Here is an 18,597-nt window from a genome sequence, read left to right as displayed (position 1 = left end):
TCTTACTATTATTCTATCAATGCACTTTTGTTAGGGTAAAAGGCAGTCTTTGACTTCTTACAGGATTTCATATATTTACCTCATTTCTCACAAACAATGAGGTAAGGCTGAGTAATTCATTAGTGATCTTTTGCTTTTCTACAAGTCAGTCTCCTTTTTTCCCCATAGAAGGGTGGATCTAATTGAATTTTAAAGATATATAGAGGGAAAGAGAGTGAGTGAGCAGACACACAAAGCAAGACGGCCTCCCATATTTGATTAAAGCCAATGCAGAAATCTCTAACCTCTCATTCAGTCAAGTAAATTACTAAAGGTTACTCTGTGGAGGCTTACACTGTCCATGCCCCTTCCTTTGCTAGATTTGCCTCTCTACTGATTCAGCCTTCAGGATGCTGTATTTTTATGCTTTTTTTTAAATGAATACATTCTTTTTTTTCCTTTAGTAGATGTCTATACAGTGTTGATTATTAGTTATTTTTAATTTGGGAAACCCAAATTCACGTACTTTTAAATGTATCTCAAGTTTTGTAAGGCATTAAATTAAGTCTTAAAAATAAGTGAATACTTATAAATCTAAGAGAATTGTAATAAATTGAGGAAAAACAGACCTTTGCCTTTAATCTTGTCTTTGAGAGTTCTAAAGAGTCAAGAATGAAAGCTAGATATATTTGTTAGCTACTCTTTTTTTTCTTTTAAAAACAAAGTTTCTTGCCCTGACTGGGTGGCTCAGTTGGTGGGAGCATCTCCTGGAACACCAAAAAAAAAAAAAAAAAGAGGGAGAGAGAGAGAGAGAGAGAGAGAGAATTGCAGATTCAATTCCTGATCAGGGCATATACCTAGGTTGTGGGTTCAATCCCCTATCAGGGCGCCAATGGGAGGTAACCGATTGACACTTCTCTCTCACAATGATGTCTGTCTGTCTTTCTGTCTCTCTCCCCGCTGCCCTCTCCCTCTCCCTCTAAAATCAATAAACATATCTTCAGGTAAGGATTATAAATAAATAAGTAAGTAAATAGTCTCTTTCTCTGCCTTTCTCTGCCACCCTTCCCTCCCCACAAAACTCAACTGTTTATATGGGTAAAATGGTGCATGGGAATCTTAAACTAGAGGCAGCAGGACAGATATTTTTGTTTGGTATTAAGAATTTATAGGTTATTTAACACTGACAATTTTAATTTGACTTATTTTTTAAAGACCTAGGTGGTATTTTTAAAAATATTTTTTTAAATTTATTTTTAGGCAGAGGGGAAGGGAAGGAGAAAGAGATGAAGAGAAACATCAGTGTGTGGTTGCCTCTCATGCCCCTCCTACTGGGGACCTGGCCCACAGCCCAAGCATGTGCCCTGACTGGGAATCGAACCTGCGACCCTTTGGTTTGCAGGCTGGTGCTCAATCCACTGAGCCACACCATCCAGGGCTAACACTGAAAATTTTTTTAAATCCTCACCCATAGATATGTTTTTATTGACTTGAGAGAGATAGTGAAAGAGAAAAAGAGAGTGAAAGAGAAACAATGATGTGAGAAGAGAAACATTAGTTGCCTCCAGTAGGCTCCCTATGATTGAATGATTGAACCCATGACCTAAGTATGTGCCCATGACCAATGATTGAACCCATGACCTAAGTATGTGCCCAGACTGTGACTCAAACCTACAACCTTTTTTGGGAGGGCCTGAGGGGAATGTACCAGACAATGCTCCAACCAAGTGTGCCACCCAGCCAGGCCTAATACTGATAATTTTTGAAATATTTGAATTTTGATCAAGGAGGTATTTGTTCTAGTACAATAAATTGTTGTCAGTGATTTTTTGTGGAATTACTAGGAGCTTATTTTGTAAATTTTGGAAGGGATGAGATGAGGAAAGATGTTCATATAATTTTGATTGTTAATGATCAGAACTTAACTATATTTAATATGTAAGTGTTCAACTGTTTTCATCATTACTATATTATTTTAATAGAAACCAATCAAATCACCACCTCCTGCTAAGATTCCAGGTACATAATAAAAACATTATTCAGTTTTCTGTTTTTTTTCTTTTTTTATATTTTTAAGTTCTAAACGGCGAAATTGGGTCTTATATAAACCATTTATTTTTATTAGCAAAAAAATAAATATATGTGCTATACAAAATTTTTAGAAATATAAAAAAATTGAGTGTTCACCTTAATATCTGTCAATATTTGTTGAAAGTACAAGCTATATAAAATAGGAATCTTGATAAAAAGAGAACCAACTGTTTGGGAAAACATATTTGCCAATGATACCTCAGACAAGGGTTTAATTTCCAAAATATACAAAGAACTTACTTGACTCCACTCTAAGAAGACAAGCAACCCAATTAAAAAATGGGCAAAGGACTTGAACAGATACTTCTCCAAGGAGGACATACAGAGGATCCAGAGACACATGAAAAGATGCTCAATATCACTAGCTATCAGAGAGATGCAAATTAAAACCACAATGAGATACTACCTTATACCAGTGAGAATGGCCATCATAAACAAAGCAAAAAACAACAAATGTTGGAGAGGTTGTGGGGAAAAGGGGACCCTAGTTCACTGTTGGTGGGATTGCAGACTGGTACAACCTCTATGGAAAACAGTATGGAATTTTCTAAGAAAACTAAAAATGGACCTGCCCTTTGACCCAGCAATTCCACTGCTGGAATATCCTAAGAACCCTAAAACACCAATCCAAAAGAACCTATGCACACCAATGTTCATTGCAGCACAATTTAAAATAACCAAGAGTTGGAAGCAACCTAGGTGCCCAGGAGTAAATGAATGGATCAAAAAACTATGGTACATTTACACAATGGAATTCTATGCAGCAGAAAGAAAGAAGGAGCTACTATCTTTGCAACATCATGGATGGAACTGGAAAGCAATAAGCCAGGTGTTGAAGGACAAATGCCATATGATCTCACCTTTAACAGGAAGCTAAACAACAAAACAAGCAAGCAAAATATGACCAAAGACACTGTTCTGAAACAGGCTGACAGGGACCAGAGGGGAGAGGGGAGAGAATTTCAGGGGAAAAGGGGAAGGATTCACAGAAACTAGTATAAAAGACACATGGAGAACAACTAATGGAAGGGAGGTGGGGAGCCCGGGGGGGTGGGCCGGGATGGGAGTGGGGGACGGAAAACTGTACTTGAACAATAATTAAATTTAAAAAACAGTAAAAAATAAAATAAAATAGGAATCTTGAAAATAATTTGAATAGGTCTCTGTCATTTTGAGTTAAGAAATTGACTGAGTTTAAATCTGCTGAGAAAATAACATATTGACCAAATTATTCTACCTTTCCAGGTGAAATCTATTTGTTAATGGCTCAGACAAATAATGATTATTTATGTACTCTTCCTTGAGAGAGAATGCTAGGGAATAAATAAACTAGAAGAGTTTATTTTTCTTTCAAACAGTTGAAGGAAACAAACCTAGAGGAGTTTTCCAGAGTTAATATTATATAATCCAGCTCTTGATCTATTTCCATAAGTTCCAGCCTCCAATTCTGGTTTTTATAAATGCAATACATTTTTTTCTTGAAAGATTTGCTGGTTTTTAGAATAATAGAAGTCCTTTCCTTCTCCACAGTTTCAGCTTTGTATTTGCTGACCAGAGCAAGAAAAGCACAAGGTAAAAGTAATTTTTTTTCAGGTAAAAGTAATTTTTATAAAAAATGGTATGGAAGGTTTTTTAGACACTAGTTAAAAGGAGTTTTCAAAATTAATTAAAATAAAACATTTTATCCCACAGCCGCATTAATTAAAATTAAAACATTTTAATTAACGTTTAATTAATTAAACGTTAATTAAAATAAAACAGTATTTCAAGTCTCAATAGTTAATATCAGCACAACAATAGGGTATTTACATCATCACAGTTAGTTTTACTAGACAGTGTTGGTATAGAGGAAGGGACTGAGATTAGAGTTACTATTTTTTAAAATTATTTATTTATTTATTATTAGAGAGAAGGGAAGGGAGGGACAAAGAAAGGGAGAGAAACTTTAATTTGTGGTTGCCTCTTGTGCACCCTCTACTGGGGACCTGGCCCACAACCCAGGGATATGCCCTGACTGGGAATCGAACTGATGATCCTTTGCTTCACAGTCCAGCACTCAATCCACTAAGCCACACCAGCTAGGGCCAGGCTTTACTTTTTAGTAGTATAATAGTCTTTGTTCTCTAAAACAATTTTTGTTAAAGTATGAACTTTGTTTTTCTCCTTAGCCCCAAAGTCTGAACTGGTATTTGCAGAGAAGTATTTTCCTCTAAAGCCTGAAGAAAAGATGAGACAAATTTTTCCACTTTCAGAAGAATAACTTTCTTTTGTTGTCATTGTAAAAAAAATCTCTCCACACTGAGTGAGTCATTTACACTGATTTTTAACAGGTGTTCCATATTTACTTTGCAATGCTTGGAGTTTTCTGGGAGTAGTTTGTCAAGATTGATAGAAAATTAAGATTTTACTCAAACTGATACCAATGTACATTTATTAAAATGTTAAACCATTACTTCAGTAATGGTTATACTGAAGTAATGGTTATTCAGATATAATAATTAATTATAGGTGCTTCAAATAACGTATAAGAAAACTAAGCATAAACAGTTATATTTTTATTATTTTTATGGTGTCTCAATTGAAATAAATTTTTAAAAAATTTTAGGAATGAATGTGTTCCTACTTAAAACATGGGAGTTATTTATTATGTATCATTTAATTTTCACTGCATATATTTTTCATGTAAACTTGGGAAATCTTAGTCCAAGGTACCACATGTATTTTGTTTTAAAAATTGCTTATTTGTTTTTGTTATTGTTAATTTGGAGAAATACCTCCTTTGTACGAAAGATCTGGAATGGTTATATCTAGTAGATGAGGTTTTATATATACATGCAAAAACTTGAATACTGTTTTAGAATACTTTAGTACCTACTGCCAATGTTGTTTTACTGCCTATTGTTGCCTCTTACCTGAAGTGTTACTGTACTCTCTTAACTGGTTTCTCTTACTTTAGTCTTCATCTGGCTTATATTTTCCTGTTGCCAGACTTGTTTTTTTAATAGACTATTTTTTAGAACAGTTTTAGGTTCACAGCAAAACTGAGCAGAAAGCACAGAGTCCCATTCCCTCCATACCCCTCCATAGGCACAGCCTCCTGCACCACCAACACCCTGCACCAGATGGTGTGTTTGTTGCAACAGCGCACCTCAGTTGACACATCATCACCAAAGTTTATGGTTACATTAGGATTCACTCCTGCTGTACATTTTATGAGCTTGGACAAATGTGTAATTTGGCAAATGCATACTTCTAATATCACACAGAATAGTCTCACTGCCCTAAAAATCCCTGCTCTGCCTTTTCATTTCTCCCTCCAATTCCTGGCAATGGCTGATCTTTTTATTGTCTCCATAGTTTTGCCCTTTTTGGAAGGTCATATAGTTGTGATCACACAATATATAGCTTTTTCAGATTGACTTCTTTCACTTTGTAATATGTAGTTAAAGTTTATTCATGTATTTCCAGGGTTTAATAGCTCATTTCTTTTTAGTGCAGATTAATATTCTATTGTCTGGATGTACCACAATTATCCACTTTCCTACTGGAAAAGTACCTTGGTTGCCTCCAAGCTATGGCACTTACAAATAAAGCTGCTATAACCTCCTCCATGCAGGTTTTTGAATGGACACAAGCTTTCAGTCCACCAGGATAAATACCAAGGAGTGTGATTGCTACATCTCATGGCAAGAGCATGTCTAGCTTTGTAAGAAACCGCCAATTTGTCTTCTAAAGTGTCTACCATTTTGCATTCCCATCAACAATAATTAATTGAGAGCACCTGTTGCTCCACATCCTGGCCAGTATTTGGTGTTGTCAGGAACTGATCCCAAATCACATTTTTGTTACTATCATTTTCACTCACTGAATGTAGCAACCACACTCTTGTCCCTGAATATGTTATGCTCCTTCATAGCTTTATCTCTTTCTCATGATCTGGACTCAGCATGGAAGGTTTTTATATTTCTTTGTGTTTTTTACATGATATTTTTGATTTATGATGGAAAAATAATTTATATTTGATAAAAACATTTCTTAATCTCAGATTAGTCTTTAGTGTTATTGCTGTTGTTAGGTCTGGGTCTTAGATCCGTTTATTATAGTATTTGGTTATAATATCTGTTCTACATAAAGCTCATCTACAATGATATGTAGAACCAAATGTAAAAGTTGTTTGCTAGTTTTATTATCTATATTATGATATTCCTTTTATAGTCCTCTCCATCAAGTATATAGGTACTTGTTAAAATTCGAATACTGACTTCCCATGTTCCCTGAAATCAGTGAGTTGTTATAGAAAAAAGAAAGAGGATGCATTTTCATGACATTTATGTCCTCAAATCCTGGCCACAATGAAGTAGCAGGGACTGAATTTGCCCTTCTCAGTTAAACAACTCAAAAACTGGACAAAATATGTGACATGGTTTCAGACACTGGACAATGGGTAGCATTAGGATTGTTACCATTGAGAGAAGTTATCACTGAAACCAAGTAGGCAAGCCCCAAAATTACCCACAGCTTATCATACAGAAGCCTTTCACAGGCATCAGTAAAGAGGAAGCCAGACAGAGCCCAGTTTTTCTGCAGAGCTGAGATTGCAGACAGGGGTGTAGGGACAAACTATAAAACTCTTAATGAGCCTTACTTCAAATATGGCCCACTGCAGTTCAGTAATTAGTATGTGAGTTCTACTTCAGCATGGGCTGCTCTCCAGTTCTTTGTTCCAGACTCAGCTCAGAAATTTTCTTCTTCAGAAAGCCTTCACTGCCCAATCCCAGGCTGTATTAGTGTCCTTCCTGAATAGTCCCTTAGCACCCTAGCTTATTTCTCTCCTAACACTTCCCTTGCATTCTGCTTCTCGAATCAGGGTACCATTGGGCATGGAGTGATATATAAGGCATGAATGATATATAAGGCATGAATTTTATCTAATAATAAATTAAATAGAGGGCATAATTTTTTCTTAGACAAAATGTTAGATTATAAAAGAAATTTCACAATTGCAGAGGGTGTCTAGAGGCCATGTGTTCATTGTCCTGTGCTTTTAGGTCCACTTTGCAAAAAAGTTGGAGAAACATTTATTGCTAGATAATAGTGAAATTATGTGGTAACTTGTCTATTTTTGCCACCAGATCATGAGTTCTGTTAGGAGGGCAGAGGTTGTGCCTCATTCACCTCTGAATTCAGAACACTTAGCCATTTCTATGAGGCCTGCCTCAAAGTAGAGGTTCCAGGATGCTTGTGAACTGAACTCAGTGCTGTCTTCTCCTGGTACTTGGGGGAGAATATAGTATTTCCAGCAAGAAGAGGACTCTGAAACTGTTAAACTGACAGGACTTCACATTGAGTACCTACTGGAGAGAATAATGTACTTCTTGGGAATGGTTTCTAATCTATTTAACCTTTGGCTTACCAACCTAGTAGGACTGTAAAGATTTCATAAGAAAAGATTCATAAATTGCCAAGCACTGTACTTGGCACATAGAAGGTACATGAAAAAAAGCTTCTTCACTTTCCACTCAGGCCACATTCTGATTATTAATCTATCAGTTAAGAGATGATTCTGGTCATTTTAGTTATTCTGAGCAATTCAAAAAGGACTTGGTACCCATGGCTCAGGTCTGAACCACTGTCTGGAGTTTTTTCTACAACACCCTGGTCCTTCCTCCTAAACCACCAACCTACATGCAACAGCTTAATTACTGTCTCGGTTGCCTTCACATTAAATCCGGGCTTGTAAGAGAGGGGTGATTCAAGTAGAAGGTGGAGAAATATAACCACCTGTTAGAAGGTCTGAGCTGCATGGACCATTTCCAGCCTTGCTTCACTCAGTAATCTGACTTACTCTCCCAGCTGCAAGGCATGTCTTGATCCTGGTTCTAGAGACAGTCCTGGAAAAATGTTGCCAGTTCCTAACAGAGTGTGAGCCAGGGAATCAGAAACCTAAAATGGCTTTGTCCTTTATTCGATTGGCCTGAGCCCAGAGTAGCTTTACCAGGAAACTGATGAAGCTTAATTTAAGCTCCAGGTCTCCCTTTTATTCACAGGGCCCCTGTGAATGCCGAGAGTTGCTGGAGCAGTCTAGATTGAGAGGGAAAGTCAGATTGTACCCAGGGAGCATTCCTATGTGAGTTTTTCTGATAATTTCCCTGAAGAAATTCCAGAAGATACCTAGAGATCCATGATTCCAGTAATTTGTTGTAATCTTTTCTTCCTATTGTAAATGAATACTCAGTTTTGTAATAAATTTTATTTGAGATTTTATATTCTTTTTCTTAAAGATGCCCCCACAAAACCTGGATTTCAGACTGGAAGGTTCTTCTCCAATCTGTGCCTTCTTTTCTTCAATGCCTCTCTAGCCCACAGTTCACCAGAAAGTAGTAAGTATGGGGCAGGGGGAGACTCTGCAGGGGTCTCTGTAGCAATAACTACATGCAAGATAGAATCACCCTCACTATTTGCATTCCATCTTCTACTGCAGGCATACCTTGAATGCCACGCACCAATTCCTCTTCCACAAGTGCTAGGACCCTCTAGCATTCCCAATAACTTAACCAGAAGGAAAAGACAAAACCTCTATTAGCTGGCTCTGCCCCTGAACCTAAAAGCTATTCTGAAATAGTCTCTTTATACCTACTTCTATTCATCAAATAGACTTTGAATTTGAGTTAGATAAGGGAATAACTAATTTGTAAATGCAAAGGTAGTCTGTAATTTTCTTAATAAAATATTTTAGATGTGTAATAGAATTTGTAAAAAAAGAATTCAGTTCCCAGCTAAGTGATAATAGTAATGACATTTTAAGGATATATTTTATTGATTATGCCATTACAGTTGTCCCATTTCTCCCCCTTCATCCCCCTCCACCCTGCACACCCCTTCCCTCACCATTCCCCACCTTTAGCTTATGTCCATGTGTCACAAGTTCCTTAGCTTCTACATTTCCCATACTATTCTTGCCCTCCCCCCCGTCTATTTTCTGCCTACTGTCTGGTACTTATTCTCTGTATCTTCTTCCCCCTTCTACTCCTCCCACTCCCCTGTTGCTAACCCTGCATGTGATCTATATTTCTATGGTTCCGCTCCTGATCTAGCTGTCTGCTTAGTTTGCTTTTGTTTTAGGTGTGGTTGTTAATAACTGTGAGTTTGCTGTCCTTTCACTGTTCATATTTTTTATCTTCTTTTTCTTAGGTAAGTCCCTTTAACATTTCATATAATAAGGGCTTGGTGATGATGAACTCCTTGAACTTGACCTTATCTGAGAAGCACTTTATCTGCCCTTCCATTCTAAATGAAAGCTTTGCTGGATAGAGCAACTTGGATGTAGGTCTTTGGATTTCATGACTTGGAATACTTCTTTCCAGCCCCTTCTTGCCTGTAAGGTCTCTTTTGAGAAATCAGCTGACAGTCTGATGGGAACTCCTTTGTAGGTGACTGTCCCCTTATCTCTTGCTGCTTCTAGGATCCTCTCCTTCATTTTAATCTTGGCTAATATAATTATGATGTGCCTTGGTATGTTCCTTCTTGGGTCCAACTTGTTTGGGACTCTCTGAGCTTCCTAGATTTCTGGAACTCTATTTCCTTTGCCAGATTGGGGAAGTTCTCCTTTACTATTTGTTCAGATAAGCTTTCCACTTGTTGTTGTTCTCTTCCCCTTCTGGTACCCCTATAATTTGGATATTGGAACGTTTAAAGATGTCCTGGAGGTTCCTAAGCCTCTCCTCATTTTTTTGAATTTTCGTTTCTTCATTCTTTTCTGTTTGGTCATTTTTTTCTTCCTTCTGGTCCACTCCATTGATTTGAGTCCCAGTTTCCTTTCGATCGCTATTGGTTTCCTGTGCATTTCCCTTTATTTCAATTAGTTTAGCCTTCATTTGTTCCTCTAATTTGTGACTAAAATCAACCAGTTCTGTGAGCATCCTGATCACCAGTATTTTGAACTGTGTATCTAACAGATTGGCTATTTCTTGGTCATTTAGAAGTATTGGCTCTGGGCTTTGATCTGTTCTTCCATTTGAGCCATAATGTTTTGGTCAGGTCACGCCTGTTACGTGTGAGGGGGGGAGCCTTAGGTGTTCACCAGAGCGGGGCGACCCAGTGGCTGGGTTGTGACGCTGTATATGGGGTGGGGTCAGAGAGGGGCAATGGCATTTGTTCCACTCTCTCTTGGATTTTGGTCCCCTCTGCTGCTTCCCGCAAGCAAACCGGGCCCTCATGGTGCTGGCTCCCCGGTATGTGGGCCTGTGCACCTTCCAGGGCCCTGTGGGTCTCTCCAACATACCCTCTGTGAGCCTGGGAGCTTCTCCCGGCACCTGGACCCCGAAAGTTTTTCCAATGGGTGCTTTTAGACTTTAATTCTCATTGCTGGGGCCCTAGCCTAAATGGTCTGTCCCACTGCTCACTCCTTCGCCTGGTTTATCTGAGTGTGATTGTGTGACCATGGTCAGCCAGCTGCCTTGTGCCCTCACTGGGTTTACCCGTGGCCATCCTGAGCCTGGCATCTGCCAGCCACCACCTGCACTCCTGGGTTGGCCCAGCCACTTTTTCCTGCACAACTCTGCCCCTCTTACCAGTCTGGCTGAATAGTTCATTGTTGTCAAACTACCGTACAGTTCAATTTTCTGTGTTTTGGTTTTGTTTTTGTTACTAAAACTTTGTTGTCTTTAAACTTGGTTGTGCAAGGAAGTACAGTGTTTCTACTACACCTCCATCTTGGCCAGAAGTCCAGTAGTGGCATTTTTTAATCATCAGCTTTAAATCTCTCCAGTATAATGCCTAACAGGGTGGAAAGACAAAAAAAAACCCCAGAATTTAATGCATACACTGCCATGGAAAAATATTCAGTTATTCAATTTGGCTACTACATCAATGGACTCCAAATAGTCAGTCTCTGTTGCTGTTTCTGTGTTAATAGGTGAAAAAGACATGCATAAACAGTCAATTATTAAATGCTGTGAAAATGCAAGAGTGCTGTGGAAATACTGAGGAGGGAATGCTGATCCATAGAGTGGCTGGGATGATGCTGTGTTTTGAGAAGGTGGGTTCGTGACAGATTAAGAGGCTAGAGAGGGCAATGGGGCCCAAAAAGTGGGGTCTTGTATGCAGTTAATTTGGGTTCTATCAAAGGATATTAGGGAACCAATTATGACTGTTCAGGCAGGACCATTATATGGTCAGACTTATTTTGGAAGAGACCTCTCTAGCTGCATTGTGGGGGATGAATTAGGGGTAGGCAGGGCAAAATGGAGACAACAAGGTCAGTTCAGAAGCTTGTGAGAAAATGTAAAGGAGAGATGCCCGAAGGCAGGACAGAGTCTTGAGGATGGAGAGAAAAACAGATTCAGGAAGTAAATTTGGCAGCTTGTGGTAATTATTGGATGTCAGAAAGAGTAGTTGTAGGAGAAGCAAGACACTCCCAGATTTCTAGTTACAGTGACTGGGTGGTGCCTGCATCTCACCAAAAGAAAGCATACAAGAGGAGGGGCTGGTTGGGTGGTAGAGTGGTAAACTCAGTCAGTGGCAGCTCTGGAATTTCTACACAAAAGAAGAATAGAGCAGCAGGACTGTGGAATTTGCCTCAAAATGATATTTACAGGAATAAAAACTCTGTTTGTATGTAGGTTTAGATGGGTTGGCATGGGTGAGATGAATGACATTATGGGTCTTAACATTCCACACCATCCTTAATTCAGCATTGGGCAATTGTATTGAGATTTTTTGTTGTTGCACATGACAGAAACTCAATTTAAACAAGCTCAAGGATCAAAGAGAAATTTGTCAAACCAAGGAAGAGGTAGGCATGGAGCTTCAGGAATGACTAGATCCAAGAGACCTCATATTGGCCAAACATTTTCTCCCTCTCATTTCTAATCTTTGCTTCTTAGTGCCTATAGGCTTTATTCTCTCCTATAACAGACAGACTCTCCACACAGGAGGGAACAGAGAGCCTCTGTACTCACATTCTTCCAGCTTAGCCACCAGTGAGAGAAGAGAGTATCTCTCTGAGCTCCAGTTTTAACAAAATCTCAGGGAAAGGTTCTGATTGCTCTGATCTGGTTGACAAACCCACTTCTTAAGCTAATCAGTGTTACTAAAGGGACAGTCTGTTGCAGGAGGAAGGATAGAAAGAGCATTCATATGATCATTCCTCCAGTATGTGAAATAAGCAGACTCAGAGATGACTGTGAGACATCAGGTGAGGCAGTAGAGCAAAATCTGGATATGTGAGCCTGGTACTCAAAGGACAGCACCACACAGAGATGTATATATATCTAATGGTTCAGAAAAGTACTTGATTGCCTTGACAAAATTAATGGCAAGGTGAATTTCACAAACTCAGTATATAGATTGATTCATGATCATTGTTACTCAGATGATTCTTAATGTATACAAGGTCCTCCCAGAAAAAAGTCTAGCCATTGTTAATATAACAAGAACATCAATGTAACCTAGCAGCCAAGGAGAGTGGACTGGAATGCACATGTGTGAACAGTGACAACATGACTGTACTAGGCAGTGGGGGTGGTAGACACTGTTGAGAGAGCATGTGTACTGTGTCTATCACATTCAAAATGACTGAGCAAGTAGACCAATGGATCTGCATCAGATTTTATGTTAAGCTTGAACAGTCTCCTTGGGAACTATTCGGATAATTCAGAAGGCCACAGCTATGGGCAACTGGTGATTGGCAGCTTCATCACAACAACATACCCCCTCGTGTGTCACATCTCATGCAGAGTTTTTTAGCAAAACATCACCCAAGTGACCCAGACCTACTACAACCCAGATTTGGTGCCCTTTGCCTTCTAGCTTTTCCCAAAACTAAAATCACCTTTGAAAGGGAAGGGATTTCAGACCGTCAGTGAGTTTAAGGAAAATATGACAGGGCAGCTGATGGCAATGGGGAGAACTGTGTGAGGTGCCAAGGTGCCTATGTTGAAAGAGACTGAGATGTCGTTGTCCTATGTACAATGTTTCTTGTATCTTGTATCTTCTTCAATAAATGTCTCTTTCATAGCACATGACTGGACACTTTCTGGACAGACCTCATATTTCACAGAAGTTTAAGCGGGATCAAATATTGAAATTCATAGCTTCAAAGTAGTTTTATTTATTTAAAAATTTTTCAATTTCAGTTGACAGTCAATATATTAGTTTCAGGTGTACAGCATAGTGGTTAGACATTCATGTAACTTACAAAGTGATCCCCCCCAACAAATTGTTTTTAAAAGAAAGCAAATCTTACAACAGTATGTGTAGTATGATTATAATTCAATACAATGTGTATGTATGTGTACAAGCAGAGGTCTGTGTTTCCCAGATTTAGGAAATCAGTTCCATGCCTTACCCACACAGAACTCAGGTATCCCAGACTTGAACAACTGCATACAGCCCGGACAATTTTGCCATATTCAACCAGAACTACTTGATGAACAGCTTTGAAATTTTTTTCAAGTGAAAGTCTCATAGGAAAAATAAATTCATTCTTTTATCAAACATCAGGTTCTTGTAGTGAAATATTTCCTCCCTCTACAAGGGCAGGCATGTGGAGACATTCTCTGGCAGATCTTCCCATGGCCTGCAAGGGCCTTGCTGTTCTCCCTCTCCCCTGCTCCTGCCCTTTCCTACCTGTGCTTCCAAGCTATGAGCCTTCGCCATGCCAAAATTCTTCCCTTACAGCCTTCACACTTATTTTCCCCTTTGTTTGGAACACTCTACTACAGACTTTGGTACAGTTGATTTCTTCTCAACATTCAATCTTCAGCCCAAATGTTACCTCCCAAGAAAGGTCTTCCCTGACCACCCAACCAAAATTAGCTTACTCCAGCCCCCAACACATCACTCTGTTTATTTTTCTATATGCTCACTACCTCATATTAATTATGTATCATGTGTTTATTGCTAATCTCTTCCCTTTAAAGCGTAAGCTCTATGAAAGCAGGAACCTTGTCTGTATTGTCATCTTCCATCCCTAAAACAAAGCCCAACCACTTACTGAACATTTATGGTATGAAAAGATAGACTATTGGAATATTATCTAGTGCTAAAAAGAAATTAGCTCTCTTGGCATGAGAAGACATGGAGAAAAGTAAATGCATACTGTGAAGTGAAAGAAGTCAATTTGAAAAGGCTATACATGGTATGATTTCTACCGTGTGACATTTTCGAAAAGACCAAACTATGGAGACAGCAAAAAGATCAGTGGTTGTTAGGGATTAAAAGGGAGATAGGGATGAATAAGTGGAACACCAAGGATGCTTAGGGCAACTCTGTATGATATTATAATAGTGGATACATGTCCTAATTTGTTCAAACCCATGAAGTATGTAACACCCAGAGTGAACCCTAATGTAAACTATGAACTGTGGGTGATAATGATGTGTCAGTGTAGGTTCACCAATTGTTATGAATGCACCAGTCTTGTGGGAGAGGTTGATAATGAGGAAGGTTATACGTAAGTGGGGTCAGGTATATGGGAACTCTGTGCCTTCTGCTCAGTTTTGCTGTGAACCTAAAACTTTTCTACAAATAAAGTTTATTATACACACACACACACACACACACACACACACCCCAACCTACTGCCCAAGTTGCAGAAATGATTTAAGTGGAACATCAAGAGAGATTAGTTGACATTAGGATTGTCCTGGGAAAGCCAGAGCTCAGGAAGGTCTAAACCCAAAGTTCAGACAGTGTTTTCCAAATTGGAGCTCTGTATTTTGTGCTCAAGGAAGGGAAACAGGTGCTTCTGTTGAGGGACTGAGTACTCATTTAGCTCCCGAATGTGTATTGTGAATACCTCGGGTGAACAGCAAATGCAGCTATTTCCTAACATTTGATCCAAAACCTGTTCTTCATGCCATGTCTTTATTATTAATGAGTCTAAGTCCAGTGGAATGCCAGTGTTACCCAGTAGAGAAGCTTTAAATAGTCATTTTTTTCCTCAGAACTAATCCAACATAATTATTCATTTTGTTTGGCTGATTCCAAACCACTAGAATCTAAGTTTCATGAAAACAGTGTATTTTGTCTGTTTTATTCACTGTCATGTTCCCAGTGTCCAGAGCAGTGCCTGACACATAGAAGGGACTCAATAAATATTTGTTGAAAGAATGAACTGGTGAGCAAATGAATAAGCAATTTTTATTCTGTCCACAGTCCTCAGTGAAGAGATCAGAATTTTGGTACAAGGTGCAGTAGCCTTCTTATTCATGGTTCCTCTGTCCAGTTTCAGTTACCTATAGTCAACTGTGGTCTAGAAATGTTACACAGAAAATTCCAGAAGTAAACAATTCATAAGTTTTAAATTGTGTGAGTTGCATGAGGAAATCTCATCTGAGCTGTGAATCATCCTTTTGTCTAGCATATCCATGCTGTAGGTACAGTATAATAGATACTGTGAGAGAGAGACCACATGCACATAACATTTACCACAGTATACTGTTCTAATTGTTCCATTGTATTACTGTTGTTAATTTCTTACTGTGCCTAATTTATAAATTAAGCTTTATCACATATTTACATAGGAAAAAAATAGTACAAATAGGGTTCAGTATATATTAGCACCCACTGTGGGGTCTTGGAACATACCCCCCACAGATAAGGGGAAACTACTGTAATTATATCAAGTTCTGATCCATATGGTTCATAATTCTGGGCTATTTGTTGAACAGCTATTCTTGCTTCTGATTTTCCCAATGTATTTTTTCTGGATGGAGAGGTTGGAGGAGTTAAGAAAATGAAACGAAGGCCCTGGCTGGTGTAGCTCAGTGGATTGAGTACAGGCCTGCAAACCAAACAACTGCAGTTTGATTACCAGTCAGGCCACATGCCTGGGTTGCTGGCCAGTTCCCAGCTGGGGACGCACAAGAGAGGCAACCATACACTGATATTTCTCTCCCTTTCTCCTTCCCCTCCCCTCTAAAGATAAATAAATAAAATCTTAAAAAAGAAAATGAGACGAAGGAGTGAAGACCTTGGGTTCTGACCCACTCTATTGGTGATAATGATACCTAGCATTTGTATTGCAATTTTCTTCCAAAAGTTATTGCATTTGGTTCTCCATATGCCACTGTGAGCCAGGTGTTATTACCTTCATTTTCAGGTAAATAGGCAGGCTTAGAGAGACTTTCCCAGTATCACTTAGGTAGTATTAGATTAGCCTTGATAAAAAAAAAAACCTTGGTTTGCCATGTCCAAGCCCTTGTTTATTCCATTGCACCAGCTGCCTCCCTAGCTGGTTGTGTATACTGGAGAGTCTCCTCCCCATACTGGGCCTCTGTTCCCTCATCTGGAAAATGTCCAGATGATCTCTTAGATTCCTTCCAAATTTAAATTTATGACTCTATGAGCCTTGTTTTCCTCCATCACCTATTTAAAAAAATGTTCCAGCTTTAAAATGTACTAAAATACTGAGATTTTATTTCTATTTGTAATTGCACAGCTCTGTCAAAATCTGATTCAGATGCTCAAAGTCAAATTATTAAAATTTCCCTTTATTTTTAAGTAATGCCTGGAAATAGAATACTTTGAAAAAGAATTGGTTTTGTAAACATGGAGGCAGAGTAGGACGGAGCGACTCCAGTACTCGTACCCCTCGGAGAAAATCCTGGCAGATCTACTGAGGAACAGCACAATCAATTCCCCAATCAACAATTCCCCAGCATTTATGAAAATAAGAGACCAGAGATAGTGATGGACCAGACAGCTACAGGTCAGTGGGGTCTCAGGGCGGTGAGTAAGGATGGAGGCGGCTGGGCAGGCAGCAGCTCTGGGCTGGCGCATAACGGCCCTGAGCCATGGCTGCCACAGCAGTCGGGGCCCAGAGGCTTCCGTCTGTGCCCAGCGACAGGGGCGTATGCCACAGAGGACTCATCGGGGAGCCGGCACCTGTGAGTAAAGACAAAAGTGGCAGCAGCAGGGCCGGCTGCCCTCAGCCAGCCCGTAACACCTCGGAGCTGCCGCTGCCACTGTGTTAGGGGTGTAGAGGCTTCCATCTGCGGCCAGTGTCACAGAGGACTCATTGGGAGCCCAGGACCCAGTGGAGCCTTGGGCCGGCTGCGGGGTCCTTGGAAGAGAGCTGGCTCCGTCCCTTCCCATCTAGGTAGGGCTGATTGGCAGAGACCTGTCTGCCTAGGTTTGCAGGGTGGGTGGCAAGGACAGGGAGCCATGTTCAGTTGGGATCTCTGTGGTCGCCAGCCCACCAGCCCTACAGCCCAGGAAATTTGAGAGGAGCATTGTCCTAACTGGTCGGGTTGGGGATTGAGCAGGACTGAGAGGCAGGCTTTCTGGAGAAGTTTACATTGGAAAGTGGACTGAGGTGTTCTCCTGTGAAGGCAGCTTGACTTGCTTTTCACCCAGCCACAGGACTGGGAAGGACCAGTACCAGATTCCGTGGGACCCAGACAGCCTGTCGGGTGGGCGGGTGCCCACACCCCAGTCTGGTAGCCTGGCTGGCATGTGGGAGTGCGCCTGGGCCTACAACCCAGCCCACAGAGAAGTCCTACTGAAACCAGAAAAACCGGATTGGACAGTTTGAAACCAACAAGGGAGGGTTTTGTTTTTTTGGTTTTATTTTTTAACTTTTTTTAAAACTTTTTTTTGTACTTTTTTTCAATAATCATATATTTTTTAAATTTTATTGTTGCTGTATCTTTCAGTACTTTGTTCCTCTCCTTTCTTTTTTCCTGTCTTAGTCCTTCTTCCTTTCATTCCAAACTTACTGCTTTTTCCTCACTTCTCCTGCCCTTTTTTTGTGTTTGTTTGTTGCTTTCTATACCACTGTAAATACTTCACAACACATCTCTCGGGTCTTAGCCCACTTTACAGGTTCCTGAATTCTGTTGCTGTAGTGATTAACTCTACTTGCTCACACACTACATCTATTTACTATTCTTTACTCTCACCTTACCTCAAAATCTGACCACCTACAACCTCACTGCTTTCTAGATACAATTCACAAGCCTTCCCTCCCCGACAAGAGATTAATCTTTGGTCTATCCTTTCTTAAAAGTGGCAAATTGGGTTGAAGATTACAGTTAACACTATATATAGCCTAAAGATCTTCTATCTCTTTTCTACTGGCTGTGACTGTAAATATCATAAAGTACTCTCCTGCTGTCATAAACCATTTTGCTTCCCCCTCCAACTAATCACACACACACAAAGAAAGGGGTAGGTGGAAGTGGAGAACATCAAGATACCTGCAGGAGACTGCACCATTGAATTTCACAGGTATTCTACCACAGAAGTTCACACTATAAACCTAGGGAGTCAGAACAGATCAATTTAAGAAGCTGAGGCTAACATGAAGAGTATCATAAACAATGGGAAGACAAAGAAACAATGCCCAAATGAAAGAAAAGGTGGAAGTCTCAGAAATAATGTTAGATGAAAGAGAGGCAAATCAGCTATCAGATATTGAATTCAAGGCACTAGTTATCAAGAAATTCAAAGAGCTAACAATGAGCTACCAGAAGCTAGAGGGTGGCTACTAGAAACTAGAGGGGAGCTACAATGAGTTCTCTG

At 39.7% G+C, this 18,597-nt stretch overlaps 1 long non-coding RNA gene across 1 annotated transcript in view; it reads left to right on the top strand.

Annotated features, from left to right (window-relative positions):
* The window catches only part of LOC118989314 (uncharacterized), a 49,608-nt gene that overhangs the window by 23,928 nt on the left and 7,083 nt on the right, over nucleotides 1-18,597 (top strand). Inside the window, exons 3-4 of the long non-coding RNA XR_005066993.1 lie at nucleotides 4,239-4,372; nucleotides 10,985-11,107. This is a non-coding gene — a long non-coding RNA (uncharacterized LOC118989314). The remainder of the gene's footprint in view (nucleotides 1-4,238; nucleotides 4,373-10,984; nucleotides 11,108-18,597) is intronic.

The sequence above is a fragment of the Sturnira hondurensis genome, unplaced genomic scaffold (assembly GCF_014824575.4).
Source record: "Sturnira hondurensis isolate 20B ecotype Veracruz unplaced genomic scaffold, ASM1482457v3 Scaffold0006496, whole genome shotgun sequence".
NCBI classification, from domain to species: Eukaryota; Metazoa; Chordata; class Mammalia; order Chiroptera; family Phyllostomidae; genus Sturnira; species Sturnira hondurensis.
The sequence above is the reverse complement of the archived record's forward strand: the minus strand, read 5'-3'. Positions and strand labels throughout refer to the sequence as shown.